This window comes from Protopterus annectens, chromosome 9.part0 (genome assembly GCF_019279795.1).
Source record: "Protopterus annectens isolate FY-2018-M chromosome 9.part0, PAN1.0, whole genome shotgun sequence".
In the NCBI taxonomy this organism is placed as follows: domain Eukaryota; kingdom Metazoa; phylum Chordata; order Ceratodontiformes; family Protopteridae; genus Protopterus; species Protopterus annectens.
In genome coordinates this window covers 706,666,852-706,689,952 of record NC_056743.1, presented here as the reverse complement: position 1 = coordinate 706,689,952, position 23,101 = coordinate 706,666,852, and the positions used below count along the sequence as shown (strand labels likewise).

Genomic DNA, 23,101 nt, shown 5'->3' with positions numbered 1-23,101 from the left:
AAAAGTACTTTTAGAGATCCAGGTAGTTGTTATCCCCTACACTTTGCTGGCTGTGCCACCTCCTTCCCTTTCTGTCCTTCATGTTCAGAATCACCCTTTCACATCTCTTTTGCATGATCCTGTACACCAGTATATGCCTCTTCTTGTCTCAAGTAAAAAGAGCACTAAGTCATCTAGTGCCTCATCATATTCCTGCTTCATCCCACAGGTCTTTCTGGTGGTTTTTGTTTGGACTCCTTTCAGCACTGTGATACCATTTACGGTATATGACCTCCATAACTGCATGCAGTACTGAGGGTGTGTTCTGGTGAAGGTCTTGTAGAGAAGAAATTTTACCTCTTTGCCTCTGGAATAGATCCCATTGAGGATACATTCCGTAACTCTGTTTGCTTTCTTCCCACTTTGCCTACAGTGGTCCAAACCACACACAATCAGTATCCCTACATTTTGTTTCCTGCTATGTTGCCCTTAGTTTCACTTCCAGCAACTAATACTTTCCACCAGGGTTGTTAAGATGTAAGTGCAATACTTTGCATTTGTTAGCACTAAAAATCAACTGCCACCTTTTTGCCCACATTCACTATTGTCTTTCCCTCATCCACCACTTCTGCACCTGTCTTTGTGTCATCAGCAGAGTTTGATCCTGCTCTACATTACCACAGATATGTCTGAGACAAGAACGCTGACGAGTACTATACCCAGGACAGACCCCTGTGTTACCTTGCTAGTTATTTTCCTAATTTCTAGCATTATCTCCCTCATCACAACTCTCTGTGCCCTACCATTCAACCATGTAGCAATCCAATTCCTCTGGTATTACTCCCTATTCCTCTAGTTTTTCCCTTTAGCCTTCTGTGTGGGGCCAAGTCAAAGACCAAACTGAAACACAGGTAGACTGCATTTACTGGTTCTACCAGTCAAGTTCACCTGTAACCTAGTTAAAATACAAGAACACATTTGGCTGAAGCTCTTTCTGGTCATGAACATGTGCTTGTTGCTGTAAGGAGATTGTTGTCCTCAAGAAATGCTACCAGACCTCCCCTCAGATTTCTCTCCTTAACTTTTCTTACCAATGTTGTAAGCTAACAGGTGTATAGTTAAGATCTCCAGAATTTGTTATGCCTCCCTTATTGTACAAGGAGGATTTCCAGTCTTTTAACATGTCTACTATTGCCATTCAAGGAGTCTGCCAACACAGTGCTTAGGAGTCTGAAAGGTAACTCATATGGTCTGTGCTACTTGTTATTTGTTGCAGTTTCAACAAATCAAGCGATTCATCTGCTAACTTACATAAAATCCATTGACCAGTACAGGCAAGTCTGCTGAATATAGAAGTTAGAACATTCAGCAGAAGCACTGGAATGGAAACAGTGCTGTCAACTGAGTATTAATGAATGTCAACTTTCCAATCTGCTTGGTCACTAGCTTGGGTTTGAGAATTTCATTTACTGAAGAGTCACTGCAATGAGCCAGCTTTATTTCACTCCAGGTGCACTTACCTCACAGTTTATTATTATAAGCATAGGCACAATATCTCCTGCCTGGAAGAGGGCTGCTGTGCCTCCAAATAGATTGTTTGTCTTTATAAATGTTACTTCAGAAAGCAGTGAGCAAAGTCATGAAAAGACATACTTGTAAAGTTTTTCCCCCTTATAAAAGATACTTCAGGAAGTAATAAGTAATGCTTAGAAAATATACACTTGTGAAAAGTTGGAAAGGAATGGCTGAACACACTTGTCTAATAAAATGCAACACTACCATGTAAACATTTCCTTGAACAAAGAGTAAAGCCAACAATGTACAGTATACATATGTATTCTCACTGAGGTATCTTACTGAATTTGTTGTCAGTGTTGACATTTGAGGACTTGTATTGCACCCTCTAGATATAGAATATTTAGAAAAGCTCTGTAAAAACAGGAATACAGCAAAGCAGATGCAGAAAATACATTCATGTAGGTGAATTAGAGGTTTTAGTGGTTACTATAAAAGTCTTTGGTAATTGGATGTGCTTTCTTAATTTATTATTTTTTTCTGTAAAAGAGACAGAATATCATTAGCTATAAACGTATTTAAATAGTTTGCCTTGTATAAAGGCATCTGACAGGTTTGGTTAAAAATTCAAATCTGAAATATTACAACATTTTCTGAGTCCCCCAAGACCAAAAAATGTCATATTTAGAAGGAAATAAAGATACTAAAAAAGATGTGTGTGACAAAACCACCAAAAAAGGACAAAGAACATTTGTACAGAACATAAAAGTACAATGGGAGTAATTAAACCTAGACCTCCATCCTTGTTTTTTGCTCATAAAATATAACCAGTCCTAATAGGATCCAATTCTGACTTGCAAATACAATGAAAAAGAATATTAAAGACTTCTCTAAACTAGATGGTAAAACATAAACTGACCAATAATATAGCAGCTTTCCCATAGTAACAATATTCAGCAAATATATCTTTTTAAAACAGGATAATAGAAAAGTAGCCCAATAATGGCATTTAGATTGAATCTGCTGAAACAAGCTACACCAATGAAAAAGCACTACATCATTGTCACAAAATTGTACTCCCATAAATTCAAACTCTGAATTAGAAAAAAGAAGACCATGGAAATTATTCATTTTACCAAACCCTTTACATTTGTTGTTGTTTGTCTTTCGGCTTTTCCCGGTTAGGGGTCGCCACAGTGAAACTCCAGTCCGCTAATGATTGACAGTTGTTTTCTTTTTTATGGTGTTGAGTTGCCAGCCCGATGCCCAACCTTCAACGAAGGCATGCCCATTCAATGCATGTCTTTGAGCATACTTGACGCGGGAGGACATGCAGACTCCACACAGAAGGCACTCCCAACCCAAGCCGAGAATCGAATGGGAGAACCTCTTGCTGTGAGGCAATAATGCTACCGCTGCACCACCGTGGAAGTAGATTATCCTGATTAATAATCAAGCCTAGCAAAGCCAAAAAATATTGCAAGAATTGAGAAGAGTTATCCCTTAGAGTCTTAGTAATAATTAACACATCATCACCATAGAAATAAAATAAAGGTAATCATACACCTGGTGTCCAATACCAACACGCATCAACATGAAAAGATGTTGCCACATGAATAACAGCATTCCTAAGAATCGTAAAAATATAACCACTTTAATGGCATCTTTGCTTCATTTCACAATATATAGAAATGGGTTTGTCAACCCACCCATTAGTCATGACATGTACTGTTGACATAATATATATATATATATATATATATATATATATATATATATATATAGAGTTAAAAAAATCTAAGAATCTTCCCTTTGTACCTTTGGCTGCAAGAAATTACCAAACCTGACCATGTAAAAACATGTCAAAGGCATTTTCCATATCATAGGATAAAAATCTACACACATCTAAACCAGTCTGGATACTATGAACCACCTCCCTCAAAAATAATAATAAATCTTAAAAACATTTTCCAACTACACCAAAAACATGACCATTAAGAGCAGTACATAATACCCAATCGAGTCCAAGAATACAGTCTTCTTAAGAATCCTACAGTCAGAATTCCAAACAGTTTAAGGTCTGCAGTTATTGATATCCACATTGTTACCTTTCTTCTTCCACACAAAATGTTATACGTCTTCACAAACTGCACTGTTCAAAATACTTTCCATCAACCACAAATTCAATACTTCTAAAAACAATCTTTGTGTACTTACCTTAAAGCTTTACCAGTAGCACTGTGTATATTAGGATGTAGCAAAACACCAATTCATTCTTCCATGGAAATAGAGCATTGCAGCTGTTCAAGTAGTTCAGTAGAAAAAAGCAGGAATATTCCAAGAATATGCAAGACTAGACACTTTTACATACCTATTTAACATAATCCTCTATGTAGCTTAATAGGCAAAGAGGAAATGAAATTATTAGAAGAAGTCACTGGAAAAGGATATGTATTCTTCTTTCATATACAAAGATTTCCCCAAGAAAAGGAGACATAGTATATGCTTGCCTCTTTAACATATGCACAATCCACATAATTTTCTGCATAAAGGTCTTGCACAACCTGAAAACATTGTTTATTATTACTATCAATCAAATAATTTTATGAAACAAGTACCTTTTGATAAGAACACTTTAAAAGCCAAAAATAAAGTTTCTCACAAAGAAGAAAGTCTTGCTTATACTTGGTTTTTAAGAACAACTATCAATTTTTTATGCTAAAAAAAAAATCAGAGAAAGATCATTCCAAAAACAATTTAAAAAGTTTGAAAAAATAAGGACAATTACTTAAATACACCAGTCCAGCACTTAACTCCTTTCCTGCATAACAATATATTACAAAAATTACCAAAAGTAGCCAGTACACCTAAATGATTAGAAAATTATCAGCTATACTGCCAAATGCAGATTCTCTCAAGCCAAATGAATAAAATAAACAATTTCCATCTGAAATTGACTACACTGATAAGTAAATAGTCTTTTTTCCAGCAGTTAACAATCGCTGAGGCATAACTTGATGTAAAATCTAGACATCACTAGAGGCCCTAGAACCTCATAAATTATAATTAAACTCTCTGATGACAATGTGTAAATAAACAGTTATAAAAGGATGCAAAATAGAAAAGAAAACACTGTATGACTTACAAGTAGTAGGAGCATATAATGCAATCAACCTACAAATATTAGAAAAAAATTTCAAATCAGTATATATTAATCTACCAATACTATCAATGAGCACATCCATCACTGTTATTAAGTGACTTTTAATTACGGTACCAATCCCTAAACATGTCTCAGGACCCAATTTCCAATAAATTCTATTCCTCCGTATTTGCTCAAACTGAAAATGTAGGCAACAATTAACGGACATACAATAAACAAATGATATCAGCTTTAAAATATTTTAACTGTGGAGCTTTTCTCCCCGGGCCTCCACTGAAAATGGACCTACATCCAGTCGGACACTACCGGTCAACAAATATAAATAAATAAATAAAAAATAGTTACGCTATCTCAAAACAATCTTCTGACATCATTAATAATACTGTTTACATTGTGAGATAAGACTACAAAACTCAACCTTTACCTAATGAAAGGATACCCATCTAAGGCTGAGACATTATTTTTCTCCTACATTGTTTCACTCCAATACCTATAGAAGAGATATGTTTCATAGAATGCACTCCAGTATTGCTTTTAGAAAATTTTGTCTCACTATTCTCAATATCTTTTTCCACAGAATTAAATTCCACTGTAGCATATTTATCAGTATTCCTCCCTCTACTAACACAGCATTCTTCTAGATAACAGTATTTTTGTCATGCAATACATCACTATTGTCAGACTTTGACAGAGAAGGAACAAAAGGGCCAATCGCGCATAGAAGTGAATTCAGAGTTGTAACATTTTTGTCACCCTCATGCAGAATATTTACTTTTAGGGAATTATACAAACGATTTCCAAAATCTCCACAATCAAAGTAAGACTTCTGTTGGCCAGTATACTGCTCTGAACACTTAATACCCTTAATATTCACCATACCCTTAATATACACCACACTCAGCAAATGCTTTAATTGGAACTGCTCAGTTTTAAACATAGACCAAAACTCAAAACCACCAGCCCAAATAAACCTATCATCCATCTCAGGCTGAAGATCATAGACAGATGCACAAACATGACCAAAACAAACAAACAAACAAACAAACAAATAAAAAGAGAAATGTCTTCATAATATATATCTATATGCTTCAAATTTTGTATTAACATTTTTAGTCTGAAACATAAACTTGTTCCAAAGAAAACACATTTGTTTAGCATGAACAGTGGCTAAAAAAGAATGAGCAATGTAATAAATTTCCAAAATCAAATTAGCAAAAGTCTCTAAACCTAAATGATTTAAGGCACGAACAGTATCCTTTGATAATTCCTCAGGAGCCAACAAAAAAATCAAAGAGAAAATATCTATCCAATGACTGTGCATCCTTGAAATTCATACAACCAGATGCCATATCAGAAACTTATTACAAGACTGAAGCACTCAAACACTACCCAAGGAAGAATATTTAGTCAAACAAGAAGCTGCAGCTAAATCAGTATATCTGTTAGCAACCACCACTGTATAAGTCTTTTTTTCTTCAGCTACATACACTGGTGTAGCACACAAAGCAGGTTGTAAATCTTCTGAAGCAGAAACATAAGTGAAAGAAGCACAATGACTGACAGCTTTACTCCAAGCAAGTGCTCAGGTATCTAGAAGTTCCAGTTCATCAAACATCTTAACCAATGTAGAATCAGAAATACCATCCTCTTCCACAACCATAATTTGTAAGTCAGTGTTTTTAGAAATCATAGAAGGTTGCATTGCAGCAGTAGGGTTTACTTCTGTACCAGCTAAACTAGTAGCCATAATCTTTTTGCACATTCAGCAACCAAAAAACTGGAACCAACATAAAGAGTAGGAGTCCTATATTTGTATACAAAATACCTATTATTTACAAAATATTTGCATATTTATAAATATTTATATGTGCACAAATATATAAACATACAATTCTGTTTACACATATTCATAATTTTCTTTACAATCATATTAAATGTGCATCCCTATTAGACTCCCACTCTTTTTAATCCAAAACCACCATCTGATTTTTTACTTAATATTGTTGCTAAAATCCATTTACCACTAAACATAATTTCATTTATTCTTTCATTTCATATTACTCATATAATATAAAATATTTTTTTCTCTATTCTTTTAACATATTCTTTACTTCTATTCTTATAATATTCATATTTAATCATATCCATGTTTATTTTATCCACTTTTTTATGTCTTCAAAAAAATCTTCTTTACATAGTTTTCCCCTGTAATTTTTTGCCCTTTTACATTTCTTGACAATTTAAACATATTCTATTACTTTCATTTTACAGTATATGGCATATTTCCTTTTATTGGCAATTTATCTATTATCAGTCTTTACAAAAAAATCTTGACATTCTACTTTCTGATTATACCATTTGCTTCTTATTTTGATTGCTTTAATTTTTTTCATCTGTTAGATTTCCCATGATTTTACATAGTAATGTTTTATCATTACATTCTTATACCATACTTTTCTATCTTTTTCTGTATCATCAATTTTTATTTTCCACAAAAATATTTTTTCTTGGTAACATTTTATTTCTTCATGTATACACTCTTTTCTCTTTTAATCTTTTTTACCTTACTCCAAAATGTATCATACTTATGTTTATACAGTTTTACTACTAATCTGTTATCTTTTTAATGTATCTGCTTTAACACTTTATACGATTTTGATGAAACAGCATATACCACTGGGTTAATTAACCCTAACCCTCCTTCTTCTTTATTTACATACAAAGCTATTATTTTACTGGTTTAATCTAGAACTCCATATAAATGAAGAATTATCTGCAATAATTCCTTTTCAAATAATATTGTCAGCATAAATGTACTTGCTAAGTATGCTATTTTTCCCATTAGTACTAAATTTATTAAATAACCCTTTTTTCTAAATGATAATTTATATGTTCTCCAGAAAAGACAGGTTTTCTTTATTTCTTATATTGTTTTTCCCCATTAAATTATACCTACATCTTTATTCCCTAATTTTATACCTAACACAGAAATTTAATTAATTGTAAAATATATATCCCTGATCTTAACATCACCTAAACCTTTAATTTTCTCTTTATTTAAAGCCATCCCTGCCATCTGTATATATTAATTTCTGCAAATTATTACTTCATTTATCCAAATTTTCTTTTTTAATTATTATAATGTCATCTGCCTATATTAACAGAATTGCAATTCTTAACCTTTCAGGTGTCATATACCCTGCCTCCTTCATTTTGTAATTTATTTCACATACTATCATATTCATAACTAATGCAGAGTATACAGCTTATTGGACACCCCTGTCTTATACCACTCCTCATATGAGCTCTTGACTTAACCAGCCATTTACAAGTATTTTTACTTTATTATTATCAAACAATGACATACATAATTTCCTAACTATCTCACTTATATTATATTGTTTCATTACCGATAAGATTTAATGTCCAATTGGGTCAATGCCTTATTAAGGTCCCTATCATGATTTTTGCTTATTTACTGTTCATAATATCATCCACAATTTCTCTATCATTATTAAATCTTGATAAACCTTTCTTGTTATACTATATATGCTATCTTCCATAATATTTTCTATTTAAGTTTCAAATCTTGTTTGTATTATTTTTGTAACGATCTTATAATCATTATTATTCAATACTAATCAGTCTCCAGTTTTATAATTGTCTTCTATCTTCCTTCTTCTGTATGAATTTAATTATTCCACTACATAATTTTTAATACATAAAACCTTCATTTAACCATTCCCTTAAATATTGATACATTTCATACCCTCTTCCATCTGGGCGTGCAGTTGAATCTATATTTACTTGTCCTAATATTTTATCTAGCTCATTTAAAGAAATCTCCTTTTCCAACTCTTTATTCTCTTTTTCTGTTAACCCTTTTATTTCCACATTTTTAACTACCTTCTGTTTTTCTTTAAACATTTCTTGTGCATATTGTACTACACTATTCATAATCTTTTCCTGAGTTCTTTCTATTTCTCCTTTTACATTTTTTATCTCATTATACTACCATCTTCCTTTACTAATCTGCTTAAGTAACTAGATACTTCTCTTTTTCCTTGTACAAAATATATTTGCTTAAATAACAGTTCTTGCATTTTTTCTTGATTTCTTTCATGTAATTATTTTTATTTTTCAAAGTACTTTCTATCATTATGTTCTAAATATTCCAGTGCATTATTATATGTCCTTTTACATTTTCTTTCCTTACTTTTCTCACATCATATTATCACTGTAAAAATATTATTTACAGTATATTTTCCTTAAATATCACCTATCATTCATTCCAGTTTTTATAAAATGTTCTCATAGTAATATGATCTTTCCATAACTGTATTACTAATCTCTTTCCTTCTTCAGTCGATGCTTTCTCATCTAGCCTTTTTATTCTGTTGCCTATTTTTATATATTTCTTGTTTTCCTTTATCTCTAGCCATATTACAAGATCAAGAAGTCCTGTTTTAACTACCTCCCCTTCTCCTATAACTAAACCTTCCCTTCTGATACCATGAAATAATCTATTTCAGTTCTACACATAGCCCTATTGTAAGCCCATGAATTTTTGTCCCAAAGTTTTAACTTACCACATCTTATAACTCCTAACACTTTTCTTATATCATTTCCTTTCTTTTTATGCTTGCCTCTTAAATCACAATTACAATATCCTGTTATTATAATGTTCGTGTTTATCCCTACATAGTATAAAATCTGATGAAATATGCTTTCCCTTTATTTACAATAAGTATCAGCATATAATGTTATAATTCTATAGAATTGTTCTTTCCATTTTAAATCTACAGTGGTTAATCTTCCCATTTTTTCTAAAGTTACATCTAATATTTTATTGTATTTCTACAGAATATGGCCATTCCAGAACATCTCTTTTCTCAAATTTGAGATTATATTTTCTCACCATAGTTTCTCTGTTTGTAATCTTCCTTCATTTGCTAAAAGCATGTCTTCTAATATAATTATATCTACATCACATGCATTACAGCACTCCACAATTCTTACTGTTCTTATTATATTGTTAATTCTATTCACATTTATAAAAAATCACTCTAAAATTTTAATTTTCACTTTTCATTAGAAATACTGTACCTTGTGCCTGTGAGTCAAACACCTTAACCATTATACCAAGCCCCAATCTTTAGCTGTATATGTTCTTTTTCATACATTTCCTTTCTTTTTTCTTTTGTACTTAGCCCTTTAATTTTTTTCTTTTCTGCCTTTTACCACCTCCCAATTTATATATTCTTCATCACTTATTTCAGAACCTTCTTCTATGTCCTTTTTATTATCTTTTCTCATCTAATATTTCTTCTATTTCTACTACTTCTAAAATGTCTTCTCTTTGCTCATTTTCTTTGCTTTCTTTTTCCTCATTCTTGTTTTCGTTTTTGCAATCCATCTATAAATGCCCATTTTGTTATATTTATAACATTTCAAGTCACATTTTTTGTATTGTATCCCAAGCCACCATAAACAAAGTTAATCCCCCACTTTTTCCTTCCTTCAAGTTACATCTTCTTACAAAACCTTAAAAATGCCATGTCAGTTTAAAAAACTCTAATTTTACTTTATATCACTCTTTACTCCCAGTTCTACCTCTAGAACTGCCTAGCTTAGTTAAAAAATGCCTACCTTGAAGTAATCTACTATCTGAATGATTTTTGTCAATTTATTGCATGTTATTATATATATAACTCCCAATGTAGTTTGTACTAAACCTCTGAACTTTGTCTATACTATTTGAATATTATTTATGTATTCAATTTTTGTATTTGTATCTGGAGCTTTTCTCCCCAGGCCTCCACTGAAAATGGGTTTCTGACCCAGTGGACTTTCCTGGTCAACAAATGTCAATAAATAATAATAAATAATTTTCCCACAAATATAACATTTTTGTTTATCACAGTTACTTATCAAATGTCCTTCTTTTCAATAACAACAACAAAAAAAAACATGTTTTGGGTTGTCCCCAGTATTTTACAACACCCCTGTTCCCCCTCACATTTATCATGTTTGGTATATGTATAGTTTTTTTCTTCTCTTTTTATTTTAACACAATATTACAGTCCCAGCCAGCAGTCCATAAACCCCTTTTGTTCTAAACTTTTGCAATGTCCAATGCTTCTTTGCATAAAGCTTTTAAATGTCCTTTTGAAGTATCTCTTTCTACCTCTGTTCGAAATTGTACACAAATCTTCTTTTTTGTTTTCCTGTTAAATGCTTTTATCACATAAAGATTCCAGGGGTACAGTCTTTCTTTTTTCATATTCTTCAAGAAAAATTTCCATTGAAAAAACAGTCTCAAATATAATGCCACAAAATGTCTCTTTGATAATATAAATAAATGCTCTAACCTCATATGCTTTTACACCCAAAGGAGCAATTAAATTGTCCCACACTTCATACCTGTCCATTTCTTTGTCTCCTTTACTTTGAATCCATACCACTTACTTCCATTTTTCATTTTTCTCTGCCTTCTTTTCTGCTATTCCACTTTTGCCTTCTTTTACCTTCTGTGCAAATGTTTTCTTTTCCATCTCACCACTATTCTTCAGGATGTCTCTGCATCCTCCTTTTGTATTTTCTCCACAATGTCTCTCCAGGAAACATCTCCCTCATTTTCTGGCTCAATCTGCACCACCATTTGTTTAAGGATGCCATCCCACAACCATCCTGATTGGAGGGTTCTAAGTATACATAAAATCATTTGCTGACTCATCTCCATCAAACAGGTTTCTTTGAAACATTCCTTAGAATCCTGCACACAATTCTTGGGTCCCAATTTTTGCTTTCACCTCCATTTCTTTCACCATTCCACCATTGCCTTCTCTCTCTCCATCTGCCTCCCTTTTTCTCCAGGCCATCTCTGTGCCTGGAATGGAAAGAGAAAGTGTTCCTCAAAAATGGGCCCCACTCACAACTATGATGAGTAGGGGAAGTTCCCCTGATGCCTGATCAAATATCCCCTAGTAGTATAATACCATCTTGGGTCTCCCCTGAAAAGAGGCTACTTGGCTAGTGGGACTAACCCAGTCAACAAAGGGTAAAAAATTTGTATTTTATGTTTATATGCACCTGCACAATATTCCTTTCAAAAAAATAAATAAGATTTATATGTTATATTTGGGTCTATATTAGTGTATCAAAACTCCCATTCAGCAAATACTTGTTCATTGACCCCTATTCAGCAAACATCCTTTTATTGAATGTTGAGATCAGTGAATTTTTTTCTCAGGGCACTGAGTTAGTTGGCCAACATGTGGAAATTTCCCCTTTTCCCCACTTGTAGTGCAATTTTGGAGTTTATATATATATATATATATATATATATATATATATATATATATATATATATAAGTGGATGGCACAGTCCCATATATTGAGGGTTTGTGGGGTGTAGCCCGCAGTTTGGTGGGTTTGTTATACTGTGGCATGTATTGCTCAGTATGTTGGCCTAATAAATTAGTTACCTGGGAAAACATTTGCTGAGTTGTGTGTTTGATAAAAGGGTAGTTCACAGAATAGGGGTTGATGAATAGGTATTCACAGAACTGGGGTTTTGATGAAATAATATAGACCCATTATATTTAGTGTGGAGTGGGAAGGGGGGGGGTCAAGATTTTTATCTATTTTTTGCCTTCCAGAATAAGTAAAGCAACAGCTTCCTATGGTTTAAAGTTTTTTTTTCATCGATCATTTTAAAACAATGTTTTACAGGACTATACTTCAATACAACAAATGATGCATTTATATCAGGCATTATAAATGAGATCATAACACATTTCATAGAAATACAAGTTCTTCTAAGTTGCTATAATTTACACTATGAGCTGAAGATTATTACACTGACACTATGGCCCACATACAGTAGAGAGTCAATTATCCAAACTAATTGGGACCTAGGGTAGTTCAGATAATTAAACTGTTTGGATAATCATACATTAAACTGGATAAAAAACTTCTAAACACTTGTTTTTTCTGCACTCAGGGAATACACTTTTCAACTACTCAGCAAGTCCAGTGGACAATAAAGAATATTTTTCACACACAAATAGGCTTACAAGTTCAAAAGACATGCACAAGCTAATACATATAATGTTTAAATATTCAGACTTTATGATTTTTCCTACCCAAAAACTTTGGAAGGCTGAGTTCGGATAATTGGCATTTTGGATAATCGACATTCAGATAATTGACTCTCTAATTTAAAGGCAATTCCTAAAATACGAAGCCAGTTTACGCAGTCACATTTTCTTGTGTATAACTACTTTAGTTACATATACTTTTGCAGTGTAATTCAGAAACAAATACTGCATTGAGTAAATAGCAATGTATTCATATTATGTAATGGCTGTGAATATCATGCATCATCCTAATGAGACTGTCTATACAAATAAAGTTGACATTTATTGGTTTATTTTCAGAATGTCCACAAATCAGAATAATTGTCCAGTAGTCCTGAAAAATACTATGGAAACTCTGATACTCTGTTTAGCAAGACAAACAGAAGGCCAGATCTTGTTAAAAATTCATGCTAGACTGAGTTTTTTAAGAAAAGCATCACTAATAAGATGCGGTCATGTCTGAGACTGGCATTAGAAAATGTTTCACCTACCACTGATGCGCCCATTTATGTCACAAAATTATTTATTTGCTCTTCACTCACTGAAACTCAATGATAATAGATGTTTTATATAGGGTACACACTCTGGTATTTTGTGTACCCTGCTGCTCTTGGATTTGATGGACACTTTTGAGTGTGTACTGAGCATGCTCAGTGTACCACACTTTTGTTTGAGCTCTCTAGGGGTCATTGATTGCCATGGAAGTGATGCTGTTAATGAATCACTCTCATGCCAACACAATATATCAGAAATGAACTCCCAATCATTTTTTGTGCCTTTGAATTCCAGCATCCATTTTGTTTGACTTTTGTTTATGTTCATTGGAGCTTTTATAATGAATGTTCTGGCTCACCACCAACATGAGTAAACAAAGTGCAAAGCATGTGATTCTGAACATGTGAGCAGGGGATATTGATAGATTTATTAAAAAAATGAAAAGCTAAATTAGCCAGTCTTTAGTTGAGATCTGTGCTTATTATGCATGATTTACTCCTTTAGTTGCATAATTAAGCAGCAATCCCATGCATTATTTTTGGGGTTTATGCACACCTGGCAACTTTGGATGGAGAAGGCTGATTGACCACATGGACTAGCCAGGCTTAAGTAAAGCCCACAACAGTCCATATCTTCTACAATGAATTAGTGATATTATTAAGGGAGCTTGCAGGATTTTTTGCAGGGGGATGCAAACCCAGAGCCCCACCACGCAGCCCCCCACATATACGCAGACATTCCAGTGTCCCATTACTTGGCTATTTCTTCCCATTTGCCATAAACACTGTTCAGAACTCTCACTATGCATACTTTTTTATACTTTACTTCTGCAATGAGTAAAGATATTTGGATTTAATTTACAACATTTATTTCAAATTTTATAGCACAAACATTGATACATTTGCTAAACAAAGCAATAGTCTTACAATGAAAACAGACTTAGCATTAAAACTTCTCTCCCTTTGAAGCTCACATTCACTGAAACAGCACTGAAACCCAGATTCAAAGAGAGTGCATCTGGGCAGTGGGGGGTTAAGTTTACCTTTGGGCTGTTTTAAAATCATAGGCCCTCTTGCACAAATTTTTAGGACTATGCAAAAGTACTGTGATTCACATTCCTGATTGTATTAATTATAATATGTAATAATTGAATTATATCCCTTGTATAATACAGCACCACTTGTTAGAGTATGTTTTAAATTTATGGTTTTGAACATTTTTCCAGTAAGCAGTGAAACAAAACATATGAACCAACAATGACAAACTGCCCAGTTCAGAACATTTCAACCATAAAAGGCCACTCAAACGTCTGTCATTACAGTCCACCAGTATCGGTCAATATGCACAATCTCTGTAGAAGTAAGCCATCTGAATAATTCCACATTAAAAAGATCTGAAACTAACGAAGCGATTGTTGCTATGAAACAACTTGTATGTCAGTGTTTCATCTACAAATTCAGTGCCTGTTGCCCTTGAAGAATAAATTGCCTATGTTACATTAAAAGAAATGGTAAGCTGGTATATTGCAATAGGGAATGGATGACAAGCTGAAAAAGAGGTTCAAAGTTACTAGGCATCTCATCCAAAGGAGGGCATAATAAGGACTGCAGTACCCCACCCCTTAAAATACAAATTTACATGATGTGGGAGTTGAAGCTATAGCCCTCTGTATCAAGACACAAGCCTGCAACCTGCTGTGCTAACAATACTGCTTTAAAGTTCTATACCACAATTATGATGCCATTTGCTAAACAAAACAGTTGCACATTTTAAGCAGACCTAGCATGAGCAGCAGTAAACTTCTCTCCCCTTAAAGCTCACAATTCATTGAAAATAAATTCCACCTGCGAACTCTAACTAGGCTGTTTCTCTCTCTCTCTCTCTTACACACACACACACACACACACACACACACACACACACACACACACACACACACTTCAACCTGTTAGTGCAAGACATCTGTACAAAGCCTAAAATAAATAGGGAAAGTCAGATTATAAATATACTGCTCTGATGAACTTATAAAATTGGTAGAACAACAGGATTTGTGTTCGCACACAAGAAAACACCTACATTTGACATGCAATATTATTTGAATGCATTAAGGTTTACTAATTTTGCTACTGTTATCACAGAAATTTCAATACAAATAAAGCAAAGAAACTGTCATGAGACTTTAAGCGATGTACCTAGCACCAAGTTAACTACTGCCATACTACATGCATATAGAGTATCAACTAGAAAATTATAATCAATGTACCCAATCTGTTTTTAAAGAGTAACTAACTCCCTATGAAGCCAACTTATCAAGAAACCTTTACCTTCCCGTATTTCATGCAACCAAACCTTTCCTGCTAGTACTTCAAATTTGGCACAACCCAATATTACATAGATTTAAGTAAAACTTGCTACCACCTTATTGGCAAGTATCTTAGTAGCAGTAACAAATCTTCAATTTAAACTACATTCTCTTTCAGCAACATATTACGTTCATACCAAGAAATTATGGAGATCCACATCGTGTCCTCTCTATTTTTCCTAACGTTTATAGACCTACAGTTTGATGGGCTTGGAGGAGCAGTGAAGAAGGACTCTCAGGGAACAAATGGGCCTTAGGACTCTCACCTAGCCTAGAAATGTCTTGCTGTCATTCACCTGGAATGAACGGACAATCTGGGTGCCATTAAAGGAGCCATTGGGCAAGTTCCTGTAGCAGAGCAGAAAAAAAAAAAGCAAGTCATTTGTAGATGCTTCACTAGATACAGTATGTACTCATGTAATTAGTTATTTTATGAGGTCCAAGTGTTGAAAAGCAAAGAGACACTGGACTGGACCAGATAATTCTTGTCTTTTTGTCTTAGTTATTTTCCCTTTCTGACTTATCTACCCTAGATCAGTACCATATAAATGTTAATAAAATGTTATATAAAATAAATAAATAATGAATATCATGGGCTGCTCAGAATCTGAATGTAATACTTTCATGGATTTTTCTCTAAGAGGCTGAGCATGACTGCAGAGCATTTCAATAGCTTTGTGAAGCATGTTGCTTTACAAAGGCCAGTCACAGATGAAGCAGCCATTGACTCATTTGCTTATATTCAGATAATGCATCAATTAAACTACAATCACTCATCTTCTTCATACCCCGCTATTGTTTTGTTTTGTCTTTCGGCTTTTCCCTGTTAGGGGTCGCCACAGTGGAACTCCGGTCCGCTAATGATTGGCAGTAGATTTTTATGGTGTCAAGTTGCCAGCTCGACGCCCAACCTTCAATGAAGGCACGCCCATTCACGCATGTCTTTCGGAATGCAACTCAACCCGTGGGGAGGACATGCAGACTCCACACAGAAGGCACTCCCCACACTCCAGCTGAGAATCGAATGGGAGAACCTCTTGCTGTGAGGCAACAATGCTACCGCTGCACCACCGCAGATGTTACCCTGCTATACTATTCTTTATTTATTGCTTAAATATTTCTTATTTCCTGTATATGACTATTAGTCAAGACAGACAAAGACATTTCAATGTGTTTGGCAAATGGATGATTGCTACATTCTAATGATATGGTTAGTGCTGGATATACATGGTACAAATGTACATTATCCATGTTTGCTGTGAGCTGATTTAAATAAGCCTCAGAAAAAATATACTTGCTAGTCAGTGCTGCTTCCCACAGCAGTTTGAAATCATTCTTGTTATGGCAAACCTTGGTAGGCTACTTGTTGAGTCAACACCATGACTCCTTCATCTGTTTCCTTTTAAAATTAGTTAATTTCTGGTGGTCCTTTGCTGACTTTCTATACCTTTTGGTCTAGTCCTATGTAATATTGAAAAATAAATATCCCTGTGATTCCAGAGAATGAAGCCCTGCTTTAGGGTTCCAGCAATGTCAAACAGCAAAGGCTCTGGGAGTGCAATTACAATCTCTGGTGTGTCACCAGCCAACAGCAATAATACATGAAATGCACTAGTAGACTAGTGGGAAGTTCTTGACATCTTCTTCTATCTTTGTCTTTATTAATAGCAGTGTCTTCATGTTCTACCATTGCCAGTTAACATTAGTCATATCTCCCCAACCTTCTGCATACAGAATTCAGAAGACATGACTGCACAGGTATGTGGATGTAGTCATTTAAAATTCAGCTGGTAAATATGCAGAGATGAGTACTGATAGCTGCACCACATGTTGGTCTCTTTTGCTAGCAGCAATCATCACCAATCCCGTTTCCCATTTTTACATGGGATCAGGGTGTCACACTAACATTAGTCAATGTGACAAAATCACTTAGAACCCATGTTTACATCACCGAGTGGCATGCTTTAACAGTGTAAAAGTATATTTCTACATGTGCATGGGAAGTTAATTTGGGGGTAAGTTAACTAGTGACTCAGTGTGGAAATGCTCTTTGTATACCAAGAAGCAATCAGACAGAGTACAGAAGGGCACAAGTATTGTTACATCAGGTTTTTAACTTTACTAATGGGGACCTACAATCCATACTTGAGTAGTGACCAACAGTGAATTTGCTTTAACAACTTGAAGGGATTGCTGGGAGAATCTTTTCATAAGCTCAGTAGAATTGTTACTTTTGATACCAGCAAGGACGACAACAAATGCTCTTTTGGGTTTACATGTAGGAAACCAAACATGTGACTTCTAAGTGGGAACAATAAAATACTAGCAGGAAGGGACACCAGAGACAGGCTGACTATGCGAACCCAGAGGAGATGGCCATGGCATACCACTTCTGTTTCTTATTTGCCATCAAAATCTTTGTTTCTGTCAAATGAGGGGCAGCGGCCATCTGATCCTAATACTGAATGTACTGACACATGTCAACTTCTACTGAGCATCAAACGTCTCAGTAACTTTAAACTGTGTAATCTCTGCCATAGTTTCAGAACTTGGCACATCACACAGTTCATTTTTGAATTCTAAACATTATTGATAGATTCCAGCATTTGTGGTTATCTTTAAGAATTAGACCTTTGCAGTCAAAACAGATCAAGTATAATATCTTAATGACCTTGTAGCAACTTCTCTGTTGGTGATTATTATTTCACAAAATCAAAGTACAACCCCAGAGCAGATAATGGTACTAAGGTACAGTCTCATATATTGTGGAGCAAAAAAAAAAAAATATATATATATATATAATCAACAAGAAAAACAGAAAAAAATTCAACGTGAACTGCAGGAATATCCATTTTAAAGGAAAATAAATAAATGTATTACTGATAATGTTAGCCATGGTTATCATTAGTATTATTGTAACTTCTGTATCTGTTATTGTTGTTGTGGCCATTGAGCATTGCAAACATAGTGCCTATGCAATGAATTTATTAATTCAGCCTTCACATATAGAATCTCTAGCACAAACGCACACACACACACACACACACACACACACACACACACACACACACACACACACACACACACACACACACATACACCCTTTCAAACATAACTACGTGGGGGGCTTTGCCCCACACACCACCCCTAACTAAATATACCAACTCCGAGATCACACTACAGTGGAGAAAATCGCAAACACACAGGGATGGCCAAGCGATTTCTTTCCCAGGGAAAGAAATCGCTGATGTCAGTGTTCGCGTTTTTCTGCATTCGCTGTATAGGTGTCACCAAAGAGGTGCTCCCTGACATGCCTCTTTGGTGTTCTAATATAGACCCCACATATAGCTATGTATTAATCTTGCTATTTCTTGGCAAACTGTGTAACAGAATGTAATACAAATAATGAAAAATAGATGGCATACCATTTAAGAGATGCATCCTGGCTTCAACAAAAGGCATGCAATTAAGGTTTGTTTTCCTCTGAAATGTTCTGAAACAAATATGCAACACAAGCCTGAAACCCATATGCTAAACATCAGCCTAATATCTAAATTGAGTATCTTGTCTTTTGCACAGCCCAAAAATGTACATGAACACATAAACCACTGATCTGATACATTAAACTATATGCCATTCTGTTTCTCAGACATGAAGGTGACAGGAAGGGGAAATAAACTCACAGGATGTAAAGAAAGTATCTCTGCATTTCCCTCATTTTTCAGGATGTGTTGTTAATCAAGGAGATAATGTACTGTAAGATAAACATCCAAGGCAAAGGTTGGACTTCATCCACTGCAGAGACAGAACAAAGAAAATTCCAAACTTTCTATGTCCCGAAAAGATATGTACTGCAGTAGAACTGAACTCAATCATTTTGAGTCATTCAGTCATTCAGTCATTTGGTTCAGTCAGACTGAATTCTAAAACTAGACATTCCAAACTCAGTGGCTATTTATATTCCCAAGCTATAGTGACCTGAGGAAAGAATAATTAAGTAGGGAATGCAGGAAAAATACTTGCACGGAGGCTCTGCAACATCCCCACCTCCAAAAAGTAAAAACAGCTGTTAGAAAGTAATTTACAACACCTTTCCAGGTACGGAGTACAGAATTCTGAGGTTTGCATACTAATACCATGTCTAGTATCTTGACAGTGTAACCTATAATATGCTATAACCTTATATTCTTTCAGAGACTGTTTAGGAACATCACTTTTATGCAGTACTTAACATATTATCATCACTGAAATGTCCCTCTGCACACAGTGTATGCATAATTGTTATGACTCCCACCACTAAGAGAACTCATACACTTGCAGCACTGAATGTTACTTCCCGACATGAAGCACTTAAATTTTCTATGCAAAGTATTTACCTGTAACACTAGGAACTCTGTAAACATCAGGGATTACACCAAGATAATGAGCTGCAGGCTTCTGGAGTACACACTAAAACTAGTGTTACTACATGTATTAGTTGCTATTTCTATGTAAAAAAGCAGAACTTGGCAATCAAAATTAATGTTTTTACACAGCTGTATTGCAATATTATTTACAGACTGATACGCTATTTCATCCAAGCCTTCTCCAATTGAAATAACTCTTTAATATGCACACAGCTGTTGCCAGGAAGAAATACTACAAAAAGTAAATGAGTTACGGACAATCTACTGTTATATGCAACATTTTGTATCTTTGCTTGTTCATCAGGATCTGCAAAATGATTGTTCTTACATTAAAATTTAGCAGTGAACAAAGTGTAGTGATGAAAAATCAGGATATTAAAATGATGAAAGTTACTGGCAAAGGCTTGTAAATTCCTAACTTCATTGTATATTATTACTTTGATGGATAATTAAGAAAACATAATTCTTCTGAGTGTCTTTGATAATATAGAAGGATTTAATCATGTTTTTGAAAATGAGAACTGGCTTTATACACCAGCTAAAAGACCAGATTTCACAAAAGAGGAGTGCATTGTATAGGCAGGATCTGAAAGTTATTTACTCAGATAAAACTTGCTGAGACTCCTTGCAATGGCAGCTAGTTATTCATAATACGATTTTCATTTGTTGGAGGCATAAAAATGGCTTGAATTTCAAAATAATTGTATTTGACTCATTCAAGACATGCTCTACATGAAGATGTACATTTTTATAAAAGGCATACAATTCTTGAGCAATGGAAATGCTTGAACATTTTACCTTCTTATAAGATCATAACCTATGCTGTTTTCATTTAATGATCATACTTTGACATATATTTTTATAAACCTACTCACAAGTAGAGTACTGAAAAAGAATCACATTTTGGTGAGAAGGCTACTGTGATTAATCACATATAGCTTAGCTGAGATTCAAAAGTCATAGCTAAACTGTGCTCTTCAGCTGATGATCCTCAAAGTGAGTACCTAAAAATAGCAGCCAGTAGAATTACCCATCCTGTCTCAATCCTTTTAAATAGGTCAGACCAGGAATTCCACATTCTCTGTCTAGAAAAAGTCACACATTATCTCTCTGCACAAAGGAGGAAATGTAACAGACATTAATAACATTAGAATAGCAATCTTATCTCCCTTCACCAAAATGCTTGAAAATGTATTAAAAAACAATTGCTAGACTATCTCCTGAAGGAAGAACTCCTATCCCCTACACAACATGGCTTCAATCCTTCCCATAGTAATAGCACAGTCCTTCTAACCTATATAGATGCTGTTAATAAAGCTAGAGATAATGGAAGACTAGTCTCTTCCTTATTTGTAGACTTGTCTAATGCCTTCAACATAGTTTGTCACAGCAAACTTCTACTTCAAATGTCCTCACTAGGTCTCGCTCAGCCCACCTTTCTATGGTTCAAAAGCTACCTGTCCAACAGGTATCAGTCAGTAAAATGGTACTCCATGCTCTCTCCTTATCTCCCAGTCACCACCAATGTACCACAAGTCTCTATCCTTGGTTCCCTCCTCTGGTAACATTTTCACCAACACCCTCTGTACTTCCACACAACAGGCCACCCTAATACAATATGCAGATGACTCTACTGTCGTCTGCACATCTGGCAACATGGCACACCTCCAAAAAATTACTCAGGAAGTGTTAACAGCCACTGAAACATGGCTGTGTAACTCACAACTCCTGCTCAAATAAATTTAGTTTTGTTTGAACTATTCTAATGACATACTGGTAGTTTGTGACTGTGATATGGTAAGAAAGAATTGTCACGTTCTTACTGTGATAAGAAATTAAAGAGTTTCTTGGGTGATGTACCTAGTTTTAGTTTTAAGAATATTCAACCTCTGAAACAGCTACTCTGTTATAGATACACTAAAAGTAATAATTATCTGACATTCAATAGGTTAAGGACACATCCATGCAGGTCTTGTAGCATGTGTGGTTATGTTAGTAGCAGTACTAGTAGTAGTAGTAGTAGTACTAGTAGTAGTAGTAGTAGTAGTAGTAGTAGTACTAGTAGTAGTAGTAGTAGTAGTAGTAGTACTAGTAGTAGTAGTAGTAGTAGTAGTAGCTATAACAATATTGTGACTGGACGTGTATATTGATTTAGTTTTTATGCAGATTGCAAGAGCACAAACCTGAACAAAACTCCACTTTCACCTTCAAACCTGTGCCCACATCCTATATAAAAATACTCTTAAACAAACTCTTCAGCTGATGACTTTTTAAGTGAATGCTTTAAAATGTCAGCCAATAGCATTGCCTGCCCTATTTCAATCCTTATAAATAGGTTAATCCAGGAATCCCACATTCCCTCTCTCTCTCTGAAAAAGTCTCACATTATACCTTGGTATAAAGAGGGAAATTCAACAGACTTTTGCTAACTTTAGATCTACAACAATCTTATCCTCCCTCTCTAAAATACTTGAAAAAATGTATTCAAAAACTATTACTAAACTATCTCCTACAGGAAGAAATCCTATTCCTCACACAACATGGCTTCCTTCTTTCCCATAGTACTAAGGCTGCAGATCTAGTCTATATAGATACTGTCAATAAAGGTAGAGATAGCAGCTAACTAGTCTTCTCCTTATTTCTAGACCTGTTAAAAGCATTTGACACAGTTTGTCATAGCAAACGTCTACTTAAAATGTCCCCATTAGGTCTCTCACAACCCACCCTACTATGGTTCAAAAGCTACTTATCCAATAAGTATCAGTCAGTAAAATGGCACTCCACCCTCTCCATACCTCCTAGTTCACACTGATGTACCACAGGGCTCTGTCCTTGGTTCTCTCCTCTTTAACATTCTCACCAATACCCTCCACACATCCATGTAACAGGCCTCCCTAATGCAGGAAGCAGATGACTCCACACTCATCTGCACATCTGACAATGAAGCACACCTCCAAAAAAATTACTCAGGCAGCCTTAACAGCAACAGAAACATAGCTTTGTAGCTCACAACTCATACTCAGTACCCCCCCCCCCCCCC

The 23,101-nt window shown here is 34.7% G+C and overlaps 1 protein-coding gene across 1 annotated transcript in view; it reads right to left on the bottom strand.

The window, feature by feature from the left end:
* LOC122810576 overlaps positions 1–20,172 on the bottom strand; it is a 470,053-nt gene extending 449,881 nt beyond the window's left edge. The window contains exon 1 of the mRNA XM_044082155.1: positions 20,032–20,172. The gene's annotated coding sequence lies outside the window, so the exon portion shown is untranslated. The remainder of the gene's footprint in view (positions 1–20,031) is intronic.
* Between the last annotated feature and the right edge of the window lie 2,929 nt (positions 20,173–23,101).